The sequence below is a fragment of the Gymnogyps californianus genome, chromosome 9 (genome assembly GCF_018139145.2).
Source record: "Gymnogyps californianus isolate 813 chromosome 9, ASM1813914v2, whole genome shotgun sequence".
Classification (NCBI taxonomy): Eukaryota; Metazoa; Chordata; class Aves; order Accipitriformes; family Cathartidae; genus Gymnogyps; species Gymnogyps californianus.
Genome location: NC_059479.1, coordinates 23703103 through 23709541, shown reverse-complemented (window position 1 = coordinate 23709541; position 6439 = coordinate 23703103). Strand labels below are relative to the sequence as shown.

Genomic DNA, 6439 nt, shown 5'->3' with positions numbered 1-6439 from the left:
TCCGTAGGAGGAGCCTGGGGCCAGTTGCTTCACACATTGGCACCTGTGGCATTCTGGAGACAGGAATTTCCTTGAACTTTGTCAGTTATTGTCTTAAATCTTTTTTTATTTCCTGAAACCAGGGGGGTTTCCCTTCTGTTCAGCAGAGAAAAACCGCCCCCCCTCATCTATTCCCCCCACCCTCTCAGTCCCCAGAGGCTGATGTCATCACACTTGAAATTCAGTTGCAAAAAAACAAAAAGCAAATTGCCTTTCAGAAGCATATATAAACCCTGACACCAAAGCACCTTTCAGACAGACACCTCTCCCATCCCTCGAATAGAGCAGTGCAGAGCTGGGGATTAAGCAGTGGTAACAGCCACCAGCATGGTCTACTTAACCTTACAGGTAACTACTATTTCAGGTACAAAACCTATCCATCTCTGATCTTTTCTTTTTCACTTTAAGGAGGTAATGTCGTTTTCCGGGCGATTCCTCAGCTGGTCCAAATTGTCGTGACATTAAATGGGAACCTGCCCCAATACTAACAAAATCAGATGGTTTTGACAGACGCTTTATTCATAGTTACTAACCTGTTCCTTCCATGCCTCTTCCTTTTATGTGTCCCAAACGTGTTTTGTACGGTGCCATGGCGGGGCGGGGGGGGTTGTTGTTGTTGGGACGTGCTGTGTGGTTTTTTTTCTCCTCGTGTCCACTCTGAGCTGATCCTGCTCGCAGCCGTAAGAGGATTTCATGGTAGGTCTGAAAAGGCTGTGCTGCCCCTTCTACTGGACTGCTTTATTTCCCTGGCTATTCTTGGCACCCCTGCTGGACTGAGCTTTGGAAAATATTCTTTTTTCTCCTTTAAATGTGTAGTTAGTTTTATCCGCTCGTTTGATCTGTGAGCGTCTTACAATGCCATGTTAGAGGCACAACCAGTAAAACGGCTCTGAAAAAGTTCAAGCAGCTTAGGTGACAAACGCTCTTTCTCTGTCTTTACTCTAGAAATCTCAGAAGTTCTTGGCAAGCTCCCGGCAAGTTCACAAAACTGCTGCTCACGGTTTGTATCTCTCTGCAGATAGCATTCCCTATCCTTTTTTAAAGAGCATCTCAAAATAATCGTGTCATTACTTCTAAAAAAAAAAAAAAAGTGCTGGGCTAAGCGCACTGAGGTAAACCGCTCAAATTCTTGGAAGACAAAGCATGCTTGGGGGGTCTTGTGATGATTATTGCCCTCGGTTGCTAAAGAACAAGGAGAAAGATATCGAGTGGTAAAAATGTCGATTGCTAGTCCTGCGCTAAAACAGAAACTTTAACTGATTTAGAACCAGACTTTCCAAATTCTTACTCTTTGACCATAAATGTAAGATATTTAAATTGTAGCTGTCATCGGATTGCTCCTCCGTTTGTCATTACTTCTTCATTACATCTGATCTTGCTATTAGCATTGCTTGAAATGATTCACAGATCATTCTCCGTGTCTCGCAGCCAGTGTGCTGTCTTCTCCAGCACTGCACGTCTACAGCTTCTCTGCTTCAGACAAGTTAAGCAGAACTTTGCTGTGTAACCACTTGGTCTATTATAAATTTGTCTATTAACTTATTTAAAAGTGTGTTATTAACACAATAATGCAATGAATGTTATTAGTGAACGCTTGAGAACAAGAGAAATAATAATAATCCACGCAGATCTATTTGGTCTTGGACAGAGTCTTTTTTTTTTTTATTAATTTCTGCAGCACAGCTGCCATACCAGGACAAAAACACTGGAGTCATGAAATGCTTTTAACTGAAGGGTTAGAAAATATCGCTGCCTACTGAAGTGACAAAAAGCATTTGATGATGGGAAGGGAGCAATCAAAATTTTATGGGCGCAGTGTGATTCGAGCAGATTTTCCTGCAGCCTCTCCAGTCTAGTTTGACTTCACTGTTTCCTTCTCCTTGAGGGCGTTGGTGCTTTCGTTTGTGGTATACTGAAGATGCTCTCAGAGTACACAGAGAGGACACGGATTTTTGTCAGCAGCAGGTTTCCAAACTGCTGAGCGTTACAGATTCCTATAGCAATATATTTCATAAAGCCGCTGCAAGGGATGAATTTTATCCCAGTGAGTCACAGCAATGATGACATTCTCAGCTGTGCTTACAAGTGGTTTTTAGACTCCTAGGCTCTAGGTGAGTCCAAACACATTTGCAAGCAAACTGTGAGTCAGTAGGCATGACATTTAAGAATGAATACAAGCTAGTGAAATTAGGGAATGGTCATTTTTTTTGATTGGCATATTTTCTGTTTAGAAAATAAAGTGTCATGTGTACCTGCTGATCTTGATGAGGTTTCCTGTAAGATGTTGAAGCAAAGTATTTTTATTTGTTTGCTTCACTCGTCTTGACTTTTTCATGTGATTAGTTTCATTTGGACATTAATGCCATCTTTTATCTGTGTGCATGTGTGTGTGTACCCCCCACATGCATATATACATATATATATATGGATCCGCAATCATGCAAATGTTAGCTATATTGAATTTTATACTTTTCCTACTCTCACGGGCACTCTCAAAATTATATTATAAATTTTAATGGGTCATAATAATTATAATTCTATGAATTATAAGTTCATCAAAACAAAGCAATTTTTGTCACTGAAATTAAAAAGTACAATGGTCCCAAATTGGATATTTTCCACAGAATTTTCACACCTCCAAAGATTTGGAAATGGTGACTTCCAAATCCAAAAGTGCCAGTAGTCAGGGCTGTCTGCCCAGCTCTATCTTACAGGTCATAAATACAGGCACCGATTTTGCCTTGGGAAGCTCGATGTGTTGCTTCTTGTCTACCAGCAAAGGTGTTTTCAGAGACAGGAATAACTTTCCTTCAAACACCAAGCTCAGGAGATCTTCTGGTTTAATCCCTTTCTGAAGCATAGGCTGAATCCTCTGATATGCTGAGCTCAGCTATGAAAGAACACACAAAGGACTTGTTTTTAAGCACTAGCATCCTTTTGAGTCCTGGCTGAGTCAAGACACCTCGGTGCCTTGTAGGACCAAATTCTGGATAAATCAGGGCTTTGGGTCCAGTCCTGCTTGCCAAAAAATGATGGAAGCTATAGGAAGTTTTGTTTTCATGTGATCCACTCCCAACAGGGCACCACTGGTAATGGAGCAGGGCATCTGCTCTGCCTTTTCTCCAGATAAAAGGACATAATATGTGTTGACCCCCCAAAAGATGGTTGCTTGAAACCCCGGGTGGGGGGACATGGCTGAGCCCTGAAACCACTTCACTTGAACCTTCTTGAAGCCACCCCAGGAGGTGCACAGAGCAGTCCTTACAGCATGTGAAGGCAGTGGGAGACAGGACGTGCTGTGGACCCTTGAAAACCCATGGAGAGGGACAGGATTCACACCAGCCTGCTCGCCTTGGGCTCCTTGTGCTGGCGATGAGGGAGAAACGGCACGTCCCCTCAGAGAAGATGCCGGTCCCCTCTCCAGGAGCATCTCTCCACTGTCTATAGAGGGAGCCTGGAGCAATGGTGCTCCTCTCCTAGACTCCGTCAACTGCCTGAAGCCACAGGAGGTGACTCCGGGCCCAAATGGCATTCTCAGGGAGAGGCTCACAGCCTGGGACAGCACAGGGAAACTGTACGTCACCTCCCAAATCTGTGGGGCTGTATGCAGCCATGTTACCCAAGGGACATGCTGGGCAGATCCTGCACTCTCCAGCTGCCTTTGCTCTTCAATAAATTCAGTGAGACCAGAGAGTGAAGACCTGTGAGCTGTCGGCACATGGCCCACATGTGTCTTTACACTCTCCCCTCTCTCTTGGTGCTGCAGTGGTGGCCAGGAGTGCTCCAGAGGAGACCGTGACCAGCAGCTTTGCCTCCTTCATCCATGCAGTTCGACCTGAGCACTTATCCAAGACCGTCCGTCACAGAAGCAAGAGGATGATCCTCGACAGCATTGGGGTTGGCCTTGTGGGCAGCACGACGCACGTGTTCGATATCGCTCTGCAGTACTGCCGGGTAGGAACAGCCCCGTATTTACCATGCAGTTACGTGGTCCCCACCCTGACACCACCACCACAACCAAGGCCTTATTTCAGGGCTGACGTAGGGCTTTCACCTTGCAGTAGAGGGGTGTTCTGGTGTTCACGCAATCACTCCTTCACTCAAGGTCCTCACCTGAATTTCCCTCCCTTTCACAGGAGCTGTACTCTTCCGTTGCCGTGAGCTCTGTCTACGGCAAGCCAGGCGTAAAGCTCTCCCCGACACTGGCTGCGTTCACCAACGGAGTTGCGGTAAGGCAGGCTCTTCCAGGAGAAGCTCTGCTTTGTGGTGCCTTCAGAGACACTAGTTAGTATTACAGGAAGCAGGCTGGTGACTGGGAGGGGTAATGGGGGACAAGAAGTCATGGGCTTCTCTGCCGTCTGGCACACTGCTTTTAGAGGGACCAAACAGCCACCGTGGGGACTGCTAGGTGACTGAGTGGATGTTGTTACAGACGTAGCCTCAGCAATATCAGCAAGGACCCCTAGCTCCCTCAGCTTCCAGCCCCCCACACCAGCATGTCCTTCTCTCCATTTCTCTGGCAGACTCACTCCATGGACTTTGATGATACCTGGCACCCTGCTACTCACCCGTCAGGGGCTGTTCTGCCAGCTCTTCTGGCAGCTTCCCAGATGCTACCTCCAAGCACCAAACCCAATGGCATGGATTTCCTGCTGGCGTTTAATGTGGGCCTGGAAGTGCAAGGAAGGCTCATGCATTTCTCCACTGAGGCTCACAACATTCCGAAAAGGTAAACCTCCTTTTCTTCACCAAGTAGGAAGAGGGTTGGTGAGTCTGTTAACAGGCCTACTCAGGGTTTTAAAATGTTAGTTTAAGTCCAGCTGAACTCCAGATCAGGGTAAAGCCCTACTGAGGGCCAAATGCGTGTTCTGCCAGAGCTGATGAGGCACCGCATGTTCATTTGGTGACCTCCAGTGATCTTGCCTCAAAAATAACCATCAAGGGGACTACCACTGAGTCTGCAGTGTCATCGTCTAAACTAACCAGGGCAAGAGCACAGGACAGGCAGTGGCCCACAGCCATGCAGACAGCTGAATTGTGGGCACAGTCACTGGCACAATTTCTGCCTGTGCCAACTGCCATTCACCAGGCAGTGCCCTGGCGTGGTCCAAGGAATAGCATCGACCAGCCAACTCTTACCCTTGAGCATGTTGGATGAGGCCACCTTATTTGTCTGGGGGGAGGGAGTTTGGCTGTATGGACACAAGCCATGCCACCTACGCTTAGGGAAAATTAAAAATTGCTTTCTGGAGCTGCTGAGCTCACTCTTTGTCTCCAATGAAGTTTCAAGCAGATGCTTAGTTTTGAGATGGCTAAATTTTGAGTTAGGTGAATCCCACCTGCACCACAGCCATGAGGGATTTCCACTGGCTGACTTGGCTGTTCATTTCGAGTCTCATAGGCAGGTCTGGTAGGTGAGGTGCTCGGGTGCTCCCTGTGCCAAGCAGGCAGGGATGCTCATATCTGCAATTTCCCCTTTAGGTTCCACCCTCCCTCAGTGGTCGGTACCATGGGCAGTGCTGCGGCCACTGCAAAACTGCTCTCTCTCAGCACGGCCCAGTGCGCACACGCTTTGGGCATTGCTGCGTCGCTTGCAGGGGCACCCATGGCCAACGCTGCCACCCAAGCCAAGCCGTTGCATATCGGAAATGCTACCCGCCTGGGCTTCGAAGCAGCACTGCTGGCCGCCCGAGGGATGGAGGCTAACCCCTTAATTCTGGATGATATCCCTGGTTGCTCTGGATTCAGTGCTTTCTACAGTGTCTATGAACCCAAACCACTGTCCACACCAAGTGACCATCATGAGTTCCTCTTGGAGAAGCAGGATATTGCTTTCAAGCGATTCCCAGCCCACTTGGGGATGCACTGGGTGGTGGATGCTGCCTTGTCTGTCCGGAACCTCTTCATCAACTACGCAGGGTCCTTCTCTCCCTCTTTGATCCGCACCATTGTGCTGAAGATCCCCGTGTCAAAGTACATCAATCGGCCTTTCCCCAGCTCTGAACACCAGGCTAGACACTCCTTCCAATTCAATGCCTGTACTGCCCTGTTGGATGGTGAAGTGGGCCTCAGCTCCTTCACAGAGAGCAGCATCCACCGGCAGGAGCTGAGGGAGCTGCTGGACAAAGTGGTGGTGGAGCACCCTGAAGATAATGTGGCCAACTTTGACAAGATGTACGGAGAGGTGGCACTGCTCCTGCACAGCGGGGATGTTCTGACAGGCAAATGTGACACTTTCTATGGGCACTGGAGGAAGCCTCTGAGCAAAGAATCGCTCCTGAAGAAGTTTCGATCCAACGCCTCTCATGCGCTTCCAGAAGAAAAAATAGAAACCATCATCACTATGGTGGACAACCTGGAGAATCTGTCAGACAGTTCCCAGCTGGCCTGCAGCCTGTGA

At 47.9% G+C, this 6439-nt stretch overlaps 1 pseudogene; it reads left to right on the top strand.

Annotated features, from left to right (window-relative positions):
* Positions 1–1845: 1845 nt before the first annotated feature.
* On the top strand, positions 1846–6439 carry LOC127019784 (cis-aconitate decarboxylase-like; annotated as a pseudogene).